A 16351-nucleotide genomic window follows, 5' to 3' on the forward strand; every position below is an offset into this window, starting at 1 on the left:
CTCCAGTATTCTTGCCTGGGGAATTCCATGGACAGAGGAGCCTGGCGGGCTACTGTCTATGGGGATTGCAAGCAGTTGGACATACTGAGCAACTAAAAAAAAGAAAGAAAGAAAAATATGGATGTTAACATAGATACACACATACATAATAAAACGTGTCTATCTATATCTGTATTATGTGTATATACACACTCATACATAATGAAATTTCATATAGATGTAAAATAGCTGAACAGTTTTGTGAAACAGAACTCCTTTTCCTATGTCCTTTGGATATTTTCTATTTGTTTTTATTTATACACATGTTGTTATTGCTTATTTGTTGGTGAACTGCCACATCGTGCTAAACTGAAACCCTGATCCTAAGTTCCAATTTACCACATCCTGCTAAGCCAATTTTCCGGTACCTTCCTGAAGTGAAGTCACATTGCAGAGGGAGCTGGTGCTCTTTCTAGCTCCTTTCCCACTTTTTCTCCACTTCCAGGGATGATTTTTAACATGATCTCCTCTTGTTCTCTTGTGCCAGGGCCTGCTTCCATGTGGGAGGCTTGGCACTCACATGGCTCTTTCTCTCCATTTCTCTCTCTCTCTCTCTGAAAAATCTCTTTCTCGCATATGGCACCCAGGCCTGTGGCTGCAAACCCAACATGAGGAGGCCTGGGTTATTAGTTCCAAGTGTTGTGAAGAAACTCTCTTATCCTCTTGGCCTGTTTATTCTCTCTTCTTCCCCCACTGGAGGGTGGAACATGGGCTTTCTGTCTCCTTGGACTTGTTAGAAATGGTAAACTGAAACTTTAATCAGGATTTCAGACCAGGGATTCCCAGTCACTGGTCCAGAGGCCAATCATGAATAGCCAGACTATGAAAAGGAGAGGGAGGCATTGAGAAGGAGAAAAGGAAACACTTCAGGGCCAATTTGAAAATACAGGCACCCCCATTCCACCATAAATCTACTAAATCTTACACAGACCAGGGTCTGCCATGTGTGTTATTAAAGCTTCCCAAGTGAGGCTGACCCCTAGGCAGCTCTGAGAGCTGTTTTGCTAAACTACTTCTAGGAGAAGAAAAAAAGGTTCTATTCCAAGGCTATTTGGAAAGACTGAAGCTGAAGCTGATGCAAAGACCGGACTCATTGGAAAAGATCTTGATGCTGGGAAAGATTGAGGGCAGGAGGAGAAGAGGGTGTCAGAGGATGAGATGGTTGGATGGCATTACCGACTCAATGGACAAGAGTTTGAGCAAACTCTGGAAGGTATTGAAGGATGGGGAAGCCTGGCCTGCTGCAGTTCATGGGGTCTCAAAGAGTCAGATACAACTGAGCGACTGAACAACCACAATTGAGGCTAATACTGTTATCTGAATTCTCCTTTTGGAGTGTGAGACCAAAGTTTCAACTTACCAAAATGGTTTCTTTGCTTCCTTGGTACACTCAGCTTCCTCTGGGGTAGGGTTGGAAGACTTACAGATAAATAGGGAATAATTTTTAGTATTAGGTATGGGCCACACAATATTTAGGACACTATTCATTGTCCAGGATGACTGTTGTTTTTTCGAAATTCAAATTTAACTAAGGGACTTCCCTGGTAGTCCAGTGGTTAAGACGCCACACTCCCAATGCAAGGGCCCAGGTGTGATCCCTAGTCAGGGAACTAGATCCCACATCCCGCAACTCAAGATTTTGTGTGGTGCAACTAAGACTTGGAACAGCCAAAAATAAATAAAAATTTTTAAAAATTTAACTGGGCATCCTATATTTGACAAGTAATCGTAGATATGGATATCTCAAGGTGCATGGGTCAAAACAGGCTCTGTGGTTAGCCTGCCTAGGATTCAGATCCCGGCTTTGACATTTATTAACTGGATGCCCTTTGACACTTTCTTAGTCTTTCTATGCCTCAGTTTGCTCATCTATAAGATGGGGAAAGTTGAATAAAATTCAGAGATTCTTTAGAGAATTGAATGAGTAATTGCATATAGAAAACCTAGAGCAATGCCCAGCAGATGGTGAGCCTCAATGATTGATAGGTGCTAATATTAGCACAACTAGCATTTCAATCTCACCACCAGTTTCCATAGTAACTTGTTGGATTATTTCAGAATTTGACTTCAATCTGAGTCAAATTAACTAAGCAAATAAAAGGTACTCCTGGTACTCCTGATGCCCAGCACGGTATCAATGGAGGGATTCAAGCTTCAAGGAAGTAAAAATACTTGTTTACAATAACTGAGTTAACTGATTCTAAAGATGTTTAATTGTGTGTGTGTGTGTGTTGAGGAGTTGTTGTTTAGTCACTAAGTCGTGTGTGACTCTTTTGGGATCCCATGGACTATAGCCCACCAAGCTCCTCTGTCTGTGGGATTTTCCCAGGCAAGAGTACTGGAGTGGGTTGCCATTTCCTTCTCCATGTGTTGAGGAGGCGTAATCTTAAATCCTACTTAAATTTGCCCTCACTAGAGGCAAGCCCTATGGTATTTTCAGCACTTCCTTCTCAGTTGGAAGTGTCTTGATTATTTAAAAAAAAAGACAAGTTCTCAGAATCCATGTGTCCTTGCCACAGATGAGGAGCTGTTGTTGTCATCAGCGTGTGTGTTTGTTTACATCACACCTCGCTGGGGGTCAGTGATACCTGACCTACAGCTGTGTCGGCCCTGGCATCCATGCGAAGGCTTGGCCATAGTGGGACCCCCTTCACTTCCTTGAATTCATTCAACTGAATTCATTCCTGATAATCCTTGTCCTTCAGTTTTTGGAGAACAATCATTAGCATTTGCTATTATGCTTCTGGAGACAGCTGCCCATTGTCTTCTCAGTCTTCCAGTTATATATTTATGGATCAGATTTCATTTATTTATGTCAACAGCTGTCTCCTTATCAACAGTGGTGCTGAACTGGGACTGCTCTCACCTGCAGTTTCCAGAATTTTTAGCAATAATCTATTCTTAGGCAGAACTGAACTCGGGCGGCTTTCCTGGCATCAGTATTTATGGGATTGTGTTTCTCCCTCTATAAATAAAAGAATTCCCAGTAGAATCGTCATCCTCCTCTCTGCCTTGAACTCATGTGCATGCACACATATGCGCCTGTGCACACGCGTGCACACACACACACACACACACACACACGGGAAGAGCAGATCTCTAACTGGGATATGAAAAAAATTATGATTCAAATAGAACTGGTTAACAGGTGAGAACTTGCCAAACCTTGTTTTCATTTTATTCTTTTTTTATGAGTTTTCGGTCATGTTTTCATTGGGATCTGCCTTTGTATAGGAATCCCTGAGCCATTTGCCTTTGAGAATGTCTTCGTGTTTTTCAATAGGCAGATACAGTAGAGAAGCCAGGTGGAAATATAGGCGGGAAACAAAAAAGATAACCAATGCATCACACTTGGAAAAATATTTGGTGGTTTGGTCATTTTTTTTGAGCTAGACTAACTTCTGGAAGGACTATAAAGATATTTAAAATTTCAGTGAGTGTCTGTGTTGTCTCCCCAGTACAATTTAAACACATATTTTATATATTAGCATGTTTTTAGTATGTTAATATTTAATAAACTTGGTCGGAAAAAACCTAGATGAATTAGACCCTAACCTCAACTTTGTCCTTTTTCTGCTAGAATTTGTGCAAGCTAAAAAGAACTCTTGCTGGACTCAGTTTCCTCTTCCCTAAAGTAAGCAAGAAAATAAGATGCACTCAGAACTGTTCTCATTCAGATTTCATTATTATATGCGCATTTCACAGTTTCTATGTATATACCATTTATGTAGTTATTCTTTACATTAGTGCCTATCAGTAACTGAATCTGAGCTTGGAGAGATTAATTTTTTTTTTTTTTTTACTGGACTCTAGGTAGGCTGCAGTCCATGGGGTCGCTAAGAGTCAGGCACGACTGAGCGACTTCACTTTCATGCATTGGAGAAGGAAATGGCAACCCACTCCAGTAATTTTGCCTGGAGAATCCCAGGGACAGAGGAGCCTAGTGGGCTGCTGTCTATGGGGTCACACAGAGTCTGACACGACTGAAGTGACTTAGCAGCAGCAGTAGCAGCAGTCCTATTTTCTCTAGTTATTATCATTCCTGAACATCTTTTAAGGTGAGCTGAGAATCTACTTATAATTAAGTTCTTAGGATGAGAATAGCAGTGGGGTGTTTTAAGAACTCCCAAGGCTGGAAGAGATAAAAGAACCTACTTAGTTAAGCTGGCCTTTCCCTTGGGACACTTCACCAATCTGCAAAGCTTTAATTTGTCCAATCGCTCTCCCCAATTTCCTAGGCAGGGAGTTTGCTCATCGTAGCTCCACCCCCTTGGGGAAACTCCAAGAACCATGATCAGATCTACTTTTGAAAACAGCTGCTGCATTGCTTGAGTTTCTCTCCTCCAATGTCCCTATTTAAATTTCCGATGGCTCACTGAATGGATCTCCTTTCAGAGTCCAGCTTAAGACCCTATTTCTTCCCTGATCCTTGTTCCTTCAAAAATTAAGAAATATTTTTTTTTACAAGTCCTGTGTCCTTTGCCATTCAACTAGAGAGCATTTCTCCTGTTGCTGATGCTGTCATCATAGCTCAGCTGTCTGCTCCCTCCTCATATGGATTCTGGTGTTTTTTTTGTGTTTTTTTTTTAATTCATTTATCTCTTAAAAGAGTTGCGAGAGTGCTCAGTCTTGTCAGACTCTATGCGACCCTATGGACTGTAGCCCGCCAGGCTCCTCTGTCCATGGAATTTTCCAGGCAAGACTACTGCAGTGGGTTGCCATTTCCTCCTCCAGGGCATGTTCCAAACACTGGGATCGAACCCGAGTCTTCTACATTGCCTGCATTGGCAAAGAGATACAGAATGACTTGTTGTTCTTAACTCATCACCCAATACTTCTGGTTTATTTCTCATAGACGAGTCTAGCTCTATTCTGCTGTAAAAAGCCTGACTGCCAGCCTCAAGGGTTGGGTCTATTCCAACCCCCTGTAACTGAAGATTTTCTCCTGTCACTCACGGTTCAGTAGCGCACAAGTTACCACCAAGCCCTTAAAACATGATTAATGGCATTCCAGAGGAGGTGCCAAGCTCTTTCTTGCAGCCAAGACTTAAGCTTAGCAATGGGGACCCAGCCCTCCTGGAATCCCCCGGTCATTATTTGCCATCTTCTCCCGCTTGATTTTGCCTACTGACAATCAGTAAAGCCCAGAAAACTTGAGCTTCCTCTTGGACTGTTTACTTGAAAAAAAGTACCTGAATAACACTCAAGGGAGGGGATAGTTACATAAGAAGAAGTAAGGATAATTCTTTCTAATTTACAAAAAGCTTTCATATGTATGTCTTTGATTATTTTGGTAATTAAGTGGGAATTATTTTGGCTTCACACTTGTATAAAATGAGAAGAGTAAACCTAAATTCTAAATAAAAAGACTATCTTTGATTTCCTTAAATTTCTCTCCCTAAAGAACCTCATATTTCTCTTAGACTCTGGGCCCGGTTCATTTTATTGCTTGGGCCATGGTTTTTCTAAAATTTGAGTGTAATTGCTTTACAATGTTGTGTTAATTTCTGCTGTACAACGAAGTGACTCAGCCATATGTACACATATATCCCCTCCCTCCTGAAACCCATTTCCGTTCCTCCCCCATCCACTCATCTAGGTCAAAACAGAACACCGAGCTGAGCTCCCTGTGAAACGGAGCAGGACCCTATGGTCCTTGCCCTGCATGTTCTCTGCCTGCCTTTTGTCTGTGGAAAACTTTAGTCAAAGAATAATCATAAAAGAGAGAAATGCTGAAACAAAGAAAAAGAGTCAAAGGAGACTAAATAATAATAATACAGTCATTAAGCATAGGCAAAGACCTTTAGTTCTTTCTCAAGGTCTATAGATAATATTCAGAGCCATATCCTGTGAGCTGTCTCATAGATATTAAAACACGGGGTGGGAGAAGTTAACTACATGATGACCAGACTGTACCCAGGACACGAGCTGCCACAGTTTCAGTAACTGGCTGCAAGGAAATGGAAACAAATGGACCTGGAACTAAAGATTAACCATACCCCAAACAACTGAGACGATGTTGGTCAGACCACTGATGACCAATTTGAAGATGGCTGTTAGAGATGACTGTGCTGTTTTCACAGGTAGCTCAGTTAAGCTCTCTTTGTACAAGAAAAAGAAGAATGTATGTTTCAAAGCTATGTTCCTAACAAATGTGAATGTCATTTTGTATCCAAGGAAACCTAACTCTTCAAGAGTGAAAACACAATTCATCAGGCCTACTGGGAAGAACCTACAGAACAGGCTTTGTGGGGTCTTCAAGGGTGAAAGGTCAGATTAAAGCTTTTACAAACTGTTCTTGTGTGATCTGTTTTTAAATGAGTAAAACAATATCTGACTTCTCATTCAGTGCTCACATTGATAAACCTTGTTTCAAATCTACCAAAAAATACTCATTCTATAAGTTTCCCTAACCGTATTAACAGTATTTTCATCACAATTTCCTAGTAAGTAAAAGCCTATTTTACAATTATATTTCCTCAAATGATTTTTCTATAAATAAAACCAGTTGCCTGGCATTCTGCCTATCCTGCAAATACCATGCCAATTCAAAACTAAAACACCTTCACATTATGTACAGATGAAAAGCAAACACATTATCATGGTAAATTTGTTATTTAGACTCCTATAATCTGTCTTAAACGTCACTTCTATTAACCTTTTTCTTGTTCATCCTTCATTCCAGATTATTTTGAGTTTTGATAGACATGGCCAAATGAGCCTTCTCGTTTGTACCCAGTTATAGTCCCTGGTACAGTGTAGAAATGCCTGTTTCGTCACACTGGCCCCAACATGGTTATAATGCTTGCCAAACTAATTGGCAAATTTTACTCTAATTGTTTTAATTTCTAGGCTTTTGATTATTAATAAAATAAAACATTTTTTCAGATGTTCATTGGCCATTTATATGTATTTTTCTGGTTTGACTATTTAAGTCTTTATATCAAGTGTTTCTATTGAAATGTTCACTTTTATCTTAACAGCTGCTTTTAGGAGCTCATCATAGCATGGATATCAGCTCTTTGTCACTCATGTTATAAACATTTGCCCATCATTTGTCTGTGGTCTCATAACTTTTTATGTTGTCCTGTTCAGCACAAAAGTTTAAAACATTCATGGAATCACATCTGTCAATCTCTTCCATTATGGATTTTAAACCTGGGGTCATGCTAAAAAAATTTTTCTATGCAAATATGGTAAAAAAAAATATCCTCTTATATTTACTTCTCACACTTCTTTAGGCAAGTTCGTTTGTTTGTTTGTTATACACATTTACATCTTCAACCTTCCTGAAGTTATTTTAGGTTTTGGTATAAAATAGGGCTTTGGGGCTTCCCAGGTGGCTCAGTGGTAAAGAATCCGCCTGCCAAGTGGAAGACAAGGGTACAATTCCTGGGTCAGGAAGATCCCCATGAAGAGGAAATGGTGACCCACTCTAAGATTCTTGCCTGGGAAATCCCATGGACAGAGGAGCCTGGTGGGCTACAATCCATGGGGTCACGAAAGAGTCGGACATGACTTTGCGACTAAACAACAACAAGGGCTTTCCTTTCCTTTTCCTCTAAATGAATAGTTAGCTATCCCAGCTACATTTCTCGACGGAACCATTCTTTATTAAGACCACCTGGAAAAATCTTTATCCGTTTTAAAGGTACATACTGTCATCATAAAACTCTAACCTGAATATTTTTAAAATTCTATGCTGTCTTTGTCTTTTCTTTTGCTAGTTACTTGCTTAATTGGCATCTTGGTCAACAGCATAGAAGAGTGTTATGTTATATGCCTAAGAACTGTATCGTTAAGTGTCTTATTAGGAAGAATTAACCTGATACTCTTACGCAATTAAGCACAGGAATGTCATCAAGCAAAACTGGGCTAAAGTACAAACAAAAAGTCTGAAAGGTTTTCATGGAAAATATAATCTGCTTAATCCAAAGTCTCTTTACCCAAAACGCTGCAGGTGTGAACCAGTCCTAATACCACATTTTTATAGTAAATGTCTGCTTATCCCTAAATAATAGAGGAACCCTTATGACCAGATTTTTTTAAAATTTTATCTTATGAGGAAGAGGCAAATGATAAAGAAATTATTTTCAAGACTTTATTTAAATAAAGTCTTTGTTCCAAAAGACCTTCTTTAAAGCAAAACAACAATTTCCACTGTCTGTGGGCCTCTGAAGATTAAAAACTGACATTTGCACTGAGAACCCAGAGACTATGAGGACTAGATCATCCTCATCAACAAAATTTAACTATATTTTGCATTTTTTTCATGTCTGTTCGCCTTTTTGGATTTTATTCACTTAACTGACCATGCACAGGAGATTTACAATAACTCTAGAAAATGCTAGGGCAATTTCACACTTGTTAATTCTTATGGATATTTGTCCTGATATGCCTGAGCCCAGGTTTTCATCTGCCATTGAACTGGAGCTTCTATGAGATTCTCTGTGGCTTGCTGGGGAGTGGGGTGCTGTAAGAGGCCCCCCTCCCCACATTTCCTCTGGTTTTCTGTACTGCAGTGGTGGAATTCAGCAAGACTAGAACCAGCTGGGCATGGGAGAGAGGGTGATGCTTTACATCTTTTGCACCATCCTTCTAGGTTCCTAGATTATTTTCACAGCTATTAAGACCATGTAGCCAGTCCAGAACTTTGAAGGCCTTGACATCCTGTGAGCACATCTCTGCTCAAACACAATCTATGTAACTATGGGTATTCCCTGCCAAAAATCTTTAGAAAGAGAACAATAATTTGAAAGAGAACAATATTTTGAAAATTGCAAAGACATATGTTTAGATTGGGTAGATTGTGGTTTCATAAGGTGTTCTCGTTTGTTTAGTCACTAAGTCATATTCGATTCTTTTGTGATCCCATGGACTTTTGTGACTCCATGGACTATAGGTTCCTTTGTCCATGGGATATGCCAGGCAAAAATAATGGAATGGGTTGTCATTTTCTTCTCCAGGGGATATTCCCAACTCACGGATCCAACCCCCATCTCCTGCATTGGCAAGTGGATTCTTTACCACTGAGGAAGCCCACATGAGTGGCCTTATGCAAAACTGTGAATTCAGTGACATTGTTGTGGAGAAGCCGTTCCTCTACTTTCTGAGTTGTTCACCCTGGGGACACACCCCAGCCATGGCTCACATCCTTCCATACCCGGTACCCTATTGCTTCTTCCAGTTCATGCTTGCACCAAACCAAAGTGCTCGGAAAGCCTTCCTCAGTAATCAGTGCAAAGAAAGAGGAAAACATTATAATGGGATAGACTTGAGGTCTCTTCAAGAAAATTAGAGATACCAAGGGAACATTTCATGCAAAGATGGGCTCAATGAAGGACAGAAATGGTATGGACCTAACAGAAGCAGAAGATATTAAGAAGAGGTGGCAAGAATACACAGAAGAACTATATACAAAACAGATCTTCACAACCCAGCTAATCAGGATGATATGATCACTCACCTAGAGCCAGACATCCTGGAATGCGAAGTTAGTTGGACCTTAGGAAGCATCGCTACAAACAAAGCTAGTGGAGCTGATGGAATTCCAGTTGAGCTATTTCAAATCCTAAAAGATGATGCTGTGAAAGTGCTGCACTCAATATGTCAGCAAACTTGGAAAACTCAGCAGTGGCCACAGGACTGGAAATGGTCAGTTTTCATTCTAATCCCTAAGAACGACATTGCCAAAGAATGCTCAAACTACCGCACAATTGCGCTCACCTCACACGCTAGTAAAGTAATGCTCAAAATTCTCAAAGCCAGGCTTCAGCAATACGTGAATTGTGAACTTCCAGATGTTCAAGCTCATTTTAGAAAAGGCAGAGGAACCAGAGGTCAAATTGCCAACATCTGTTGGATTATCAAAAAAGCAAGAGAGTTCCAGAAAAAACATCTGTTTCTTCTTTATTGACTATGCCAAAGCCTTTGACTGTGTGGATCACCACAAACTGTGGAAAATTCTTCAACAGATGGGAACACCTGACCTGCCTCTTGAGAAATCTGTATGCGGGTCAGGAAGCAACAGTTAGAACTGGACATGGAAAAACAGACTGGTTCCAAACAGGGAAAGGAGTATGTCAAGTCTGTATATTGTCACCCTGCTTATTTAACTTCTATGCAGAGTACATCATGAGAAACATTGGGCTGGAAGAAGCACCAGCTGGAATCAAGATTGCCAGGAGAAATATCAATAACCTCAGATATGCAGATGACACCATACTTATAGCAGAAAGCAAAGAAGAACTAAAGAGCCTTTTGATGAAAGTGAAAGAGGAGAGTGAAAAAGTTGGCTTAAAGCTCAACATTCAGAAAACTAAGATCATGGCATCTGGTCCCATCACTTCATGGGAAATAGAAGGGTAAACAGTGGAAACAGTGACAGACTTTATTTTTGAGGGGGGCTCCAAAATCACTGCAGATGGTTACTGAAGCCATGAAATTAAAAGATGCTTACTCCTTGGAAGAAAAGTTATGATCAAGTTAGACAGCATATTAAAAAACAGAGACATTACTTTGCCAACGAAGGTCCATCTAGTTAAGGCTATGGTTTTTCCAGTAGTCATGTATGGATGTGAGAGTTGGACTGTGAAGAAAGCTGAGCACTGAAGAATTGATGCTTTTGAACTGTGGTGTTGGAGAAGACTCTTGAGAGTCCCTTGGACTGCAAGGAGATCCAACCAGTCCATCCTAAGGGAGAATGTTCATTGGAAGGACTGATGTTGAAGCTGAAACTCCAATACTTTGGCCACCTGATGCGAAGGGCTGACTCATTTGAAAAGACCCTGATGTTGGGAGAGATTGAAGGTGGGAGGAGAAGGGGACAACAGAGGATGAGATGGTTGGATGGCATCACCAACTCAATGGACATGAGTTTGGCTGAACTCCGGGAGTTGGTGATGGACAGGGAGGCCTGGCGTGCTGCAGTCCATGGGGTCACAAAGAGTCGGACACGACTGAGCAACTGAACTGACTGAACTGAAAGTGCTCAAAAAAGTCACTGACACCCTAGTTTGAATGAATGTGTTCATTTACTTTTCCTAAGAGGATATGTCTGTCTCTTTAATTGCAGAACGAATGACATCAGAGGGCACATAGATACCAAAGTACCGAGCCCCCTCGCCCTCAGCACAACAAGACATAAACCTTTCATGAGAACCCTGCCCCTGTTTTTAAAAAAGAGTAAAGGAATACACTGTGTTTGTAGAGAAGCAAGATATATGTACCTATGAGGCATGTCAGCAAAAATTTACATCAACTTGTGGTCATGCATTAAATAGGAGTCTGTGCAAGTCAAGCCTCTTAGACTCAACATGTTCATGCTCCAATTTTAACACTTTATGCTCATGGCTACTATTTTCACATTAAATAACTAGAACAAGAAAAGCTGAATAATTTGCTCAAGATTATGCCGCTTGGTAATGGCAACCCACTCCAGTTTTCTTGCTTGGAGGATCCCATGGGAAAAAGAGCCTGGCAGGCTACAATATGGGGTTGCAAGAGTCAGACACAACTTAGTGATTAAACCACCGATGGTTGAACAAAGTACTCTATGTGATCGTATAACATACGATCCTTTTAAATTTGGGTTATGTTTGAGTAATTAGTGGTGTTTTATTAAAAACATAGCAAAAGGTTTGTGTTAGTACTCTGATAAATTACAAAATGTATTTTAATCTTTTTTTGTTACTTCCCTTGACTCTGTAATCTGCAGCCTACCGTGTGTTATTACCAGGTTTGATTTAATGGATTTGTCCATGGAAATGCCAAAGTTATCATTTCCCCGCACCTCTGCAGCCTGACCTTCCTTCCATACCTCCTTTGGTAACTTCCCATGATTTAGTCTCTGGCATGGATGAATTACATAGACTAGCAGGCTTTCATACATGGATTCTTCATGAAAAAGAAGAAAAAGGAAGAGAAAAATGACTACGTTTCAAGGCTTGTCAGAAAATATAACGGGTCACTTTGTACTTATTTGAGGGAGAGAGACTAGGAAGTAATTAAAAACATCAGTTTGTGGATTTTTCAGGGCCCAAAGAAGTTAAATTGGGAAATACTTCCTGGAAATATACCAATTAGGTCAAATCTTAAACTAATTCATCCTAAAGTGAAAATAAACTTGATCTTCTTAGATGGCACAATGGACTGTGTTTGTACGATTACCCTTGGTGAAGCTTTCTTTATTTCAGTCAATCCACCTCCCAGACACCACCCCCCAAGAAGAAGGGGTACTGTCTTGAAATCGATAGAGAGAAGGTTATGCTTTGAATCAACAACCTTGAGCCTGAGACTCACATAACATCTCAATTTATACAGTTACCAAGAAACTGAACTCGATTGTATCTGTTCCTTGTTTTCTCCACTCTCCATTCCTTTAGTTACCCTTCTTCAGGAAACAGGATATTGAAATATGGGTTTCAATTATTGAAAACTAATCAGATTAACAGGTGGTAAGGATGATGCTAAGACACGTTCTAAGGAATCAAATCACAGCATTGGGGCTTACCTGTGATTCCACTCTTCACATCACAGCCCCCGGGAGCCCTTCCTCTGGGGTAATCGTGGCTTGATCACTTCTTGTTCTGTTTGGAAAGACAATCGAAATAGCTGAGCCACAGCAGCTCGCTGGCATGTGTACAGGCCACTGATTTACTGGTAACTCCTGTAGCACATTGCTACCCTGTAGGCAGACAAGCCCAGAACACACCCGCTTCAATAAGGAAGAGAAAAATACCTTTCTGTTGACTCTTCCTCCCACTTAGAGTCCCTATCAGGCCTGGTAAGAGGAAGGAAATCAGAGCCCGTGACCTAACAATTCTCCCAGCAGACAGAAATCATGGAGGGGAAACGGGAGGAAAATGCTCCAGGGCAATGCAGGACACTTCTGTCCTCGATTGGTGTGTTTCACAGTGTCACTCTGTCCAGCTTCCACAACCAGCCTCGGGACACCCAGGGTCATACCTCATAAAGCGGAAGGAATGCAGCCCTCCGTGTGTAAATTTCAGGTGGGAAGAGGTGGGTCATACCAGTGGGGTATGGAGAGAGACAGATATTATTTCTCCTTTTCTGATTTTCTTGCGCAACACTGAATAATTGGCCTGCTACTTTCCCAGATGAAGCCACCTCAGACTTCTCTTTGAAATACTACAGAATGAAGGTGGGCAAAGGAGAGCCCTGGCATGTACGCACAGGGCAAATGCTTTCAGTATGTTGTTTGTCCTTAGAAAACCTCATGCTAAACCTTGTTAACTTCTTTCATAAGTTTCTTTCTCCCATCCAAGTTGAAAACTAACACTTCACAATTACCAATAATTTGAGGTAGGTGACTCTAAGTCACTGTGTAACTTACAAATGATTTGAGGCAGCTTACAATACTAACACTTAAAATAAAATTACATTAGAATAGACATAAAGAAATTTAAACTGTAATAGTTCTATACACAAACTATATATATATATATATGTATATGGAATATTCAAAAGAGAAACTATAAAAGTAGAGCATCAACTAAGAGAAAGAATGTAAATAAAAACCTACTAGGTAGTTGCTGTGTTTTGTAAATTGAAAGCTTAACTCTATGAACAGAGCTTCCTAGCAAGGAAAAGAGGAAGCTAGTCTGGTAGACTGCTCTTATTATCAGAAGAGAGGAAATATATACTTTCTCAGGAAGAACAAAAAGGTCTTTGGAGCACTAAAATCTAATAGAAATCTCTTTTTTTTGGAGAGAACAATATTCCCCAAATTATCAAGGTCCATAATTTCAAGTTGAAGACTGACCTTCAGTGCCAAGCAGGCTGAACCTCAATGTGATCTTCTCGTTTCCAACAACAGCTTGGCCACTTGGTCCACATCCTTGCTCTTCATGACTGGGCCTGGATCTGGTTCAGTGGAAGAGTTGACGAGAGAACGAAGCCATTCTGCCAACCCCCAGTTTTTCAAGGGCATCAACCATCCCTCCTGTGTCACCCACTAGCCTGGGTGGAATAGAGCTGATGTCATAATAGTCAAGTTAATCCCCTTCTCTTCACATGCCTTTTCAGCAGGGTTTTGCCTGTTTTGGAGATGCATCAGTGGTAAGTGGAGACCAAATATTCATTGAATACAAAGAGTCAAGGTCTTCTAGACCTGTATGCACTCCTTTGGTTAATCCAATGCCTAACGTTCTAGGATCAGATGCCATCTTTTCAGTTCAGTGCTGCCATTTCCTTTTGTCTGTATTAAAATGCAAGAGCTTGTAGGCACACTTATGTCACTGATATCTCAGTGTTTATAAAATGAGGCTAATATTTACTAATTACTTAGGGAGAAAGTAGCAGTAGAATTGGGTGGAGGGGGAGGGGAAGAGGTAAGGAAACAGTGGCAGAGTGAACAGATAAAAAGCGATCAATCAGCATGGAACTTGGCATGGTGAGGGCTGGTGGCTCCGATGACAGCTGTTATTCACCTCCAGCTCTTTGTGCCACGAAGCCCAGCAACTTCCTAGGCACTGGTGCGTAGCCCTACAACCAAAAGGACCCCTACTGTTTCTTAGAGCAAAGAAATGGTTTCATTTAGCAGATACAGTAAGTCTCCTACATATGAATGAGTTCCATTCCAAACGTGCATTTGTAAGTCCAACAAAGTTAGCTTAGGTCCCCAGCTAACACAGCTGACTATACAGTACTGTGCTGTAATAGGTTTATAATGCTTTTCACACAAATAACGCATAAAAAAATTAAGAAAACACTTTTAGTCTTACAGTATTGTATCTTGGAAAAACACAGTAATACAGAACAACAGCTGGCATACATGGGCTGGTGTCAAGTGAACCGGCAAGAAGAATTACTGACTGGAGGAGGAAGGGGAGGTGGGAGATGGTAGAGCTGAAGGATCATCGGCAATAGGAAACAGAGGGCAAGCTGCAATTTCACTCACATCTGATGTTGATGGAACCTACATTTCAATGCATCTTTGAAAATCTGCAAGTAGAAGCTTCACTATACAGGGGGCTTACTGTTTCAAGAAAATTAAGCATCTAGTAAACACCAGTGGTTTCACGAGTACATTGATTCTGGTGACACTCTGAATCCAAATAAATGAATGTGTTTAATAGGCAATTCTATATTTGATAGAAGGTGATCATAGGAGGCCCAATATTTAGGTTGTGTCAAAAGAATCTGCCAGCCAATGCAGGAGCTCCAGAAGATTCAAGTTTGATCCCTGGGTCAGGAGGATCCTCTGGAGGAGGAAAGGGCAACCCATTCCAGTATTCTTGCCTGGAAAATCCCATGAACAGAGGAGTCTGGTGGGCTACAGTCCATGGGGTCGCAAAGAGTTAGATATGACTGAGCAACTGGGCACTCAGGCATGTCAAAGAGGGTGTGCTTCTCACTACAATGACTCACCACCAAACCATTTAATCACCCCTTGTAGCTTCCTCCTAATAATTTGTTAACACACGCGATGCTGAATTTTTCAATATTTCCTGGTTAGGGGATGGGGTGCCTCTGTCACTGCAGAGAACAAAAAGAAAATGGAAGAAGCATAGTGTGAGCCTTGAGGTGACATGTATGACACGTCTTTGTTATGAACCCAAGAAGAGCCACCCTCTTCAAAGGCAGAGTCATGAAAACACTGCTGCTCTGGTGTGACTGCAATGCTCCTTCTGCCCCCAAATCTCACACACTAACCTATGAAGCAGAAACAAGGTTGTTCACCTGATGCTACAAAGGCAGCTAAACAAATGTGGTTTGGTCCATTTGGTCAACTCTCCATTTTCCTTTTCTCTGGTGGTCTTGACCACAGAGCTTCCTTGGCGAGGCTGGCTCAAGCATCTTACAAATGCTGAAGAAGAGCAAGAAGGAAGACAGGGGGCTGAGGAAGAGCATCAGGCCTTCTAACTCCATCTATTTGTGTTGGTTTCCTGAACAGTCTGATGGCTTCATTTCCAGCAAAAGAGCAGAGTCACAGGAATAAACAGCAGTAAACCTGAAGTCTGGGAAAAAGGAAATGGCAAACAGAATCGTGTTATCAGAACTAGTTATCTAATTCTTCTGACCTCAACAAACCTTCCTGGAGAGGCAGTTGTGAGTCTGAGACAGTATCTTAATTGAATCAGCAGGTGGACCCACGAAGGATATGAACCCATGCCAAGCAGCGTCCATCCATCTGATATGCTGGATATCCTTTGAACTTGGTTTCTGAGAAGCTCTGATCCAGGGGCAGAGCTTAAATGGGCCACCTTAAATGATATGGTGATTCAAGGGAGGGAGAGGGCCTGAACTGTTTCCCGTGGCTTTATTCCATAATTGTGAAAGGGTTAAATGC

At 41.0% G+C, this 16351-nt stretch overlaps 1 protein-coding gene across 5 annotated transcripts in view; it reads right to left on the minus strand.

The window, feature by feature from the left end:
* ADGRF1 (adhesion G protein-coupled receptor F1) overlaps positions 1–16248 on the minus strand; it is a 48192-nt gene extending 31944 nt beyond the window's left edge. For 2 of the 5 annotated variants that reach the window (XM_019986380.2, XM_070778074.1), the window contains exons 1-2: positions 13823–16248; positions 12551–12626 (exon numbers count right to left, since the gene is read on the minus strand). The gene's annotated coding sequence lies outside the window, so the exon portion shown is untranslated. Of the gene's footprint in view, positions 1–1399; positions 1828–12550; positions 13204–13822 lie in introns of those variants that run through there. The other 3 variants (XM_070778076.1, XM_019986381.2, XM_070778075.1) reach the window with 3 other exon arrangements.
* Between the last annotated feature and the right edge of the window lie 103 nt (positions 16249–16351).

Source organism: Bos indicus, chromosome 23 (genome assembly GCF_029378745.1).
Source record: "Bos indicus isolate NIAB-ARS_2022 breed Sahiwal x Tharparkar chromosome 23, NIAB-ARS_B.indTharparkar_mat_pri_1.0, whole genome shotgun sequence".
NCBI lineage: Eukaryota > Metazoa > Chordata > Mammalia > Artiodactyla > Bovidae > Bos > Bos indicus.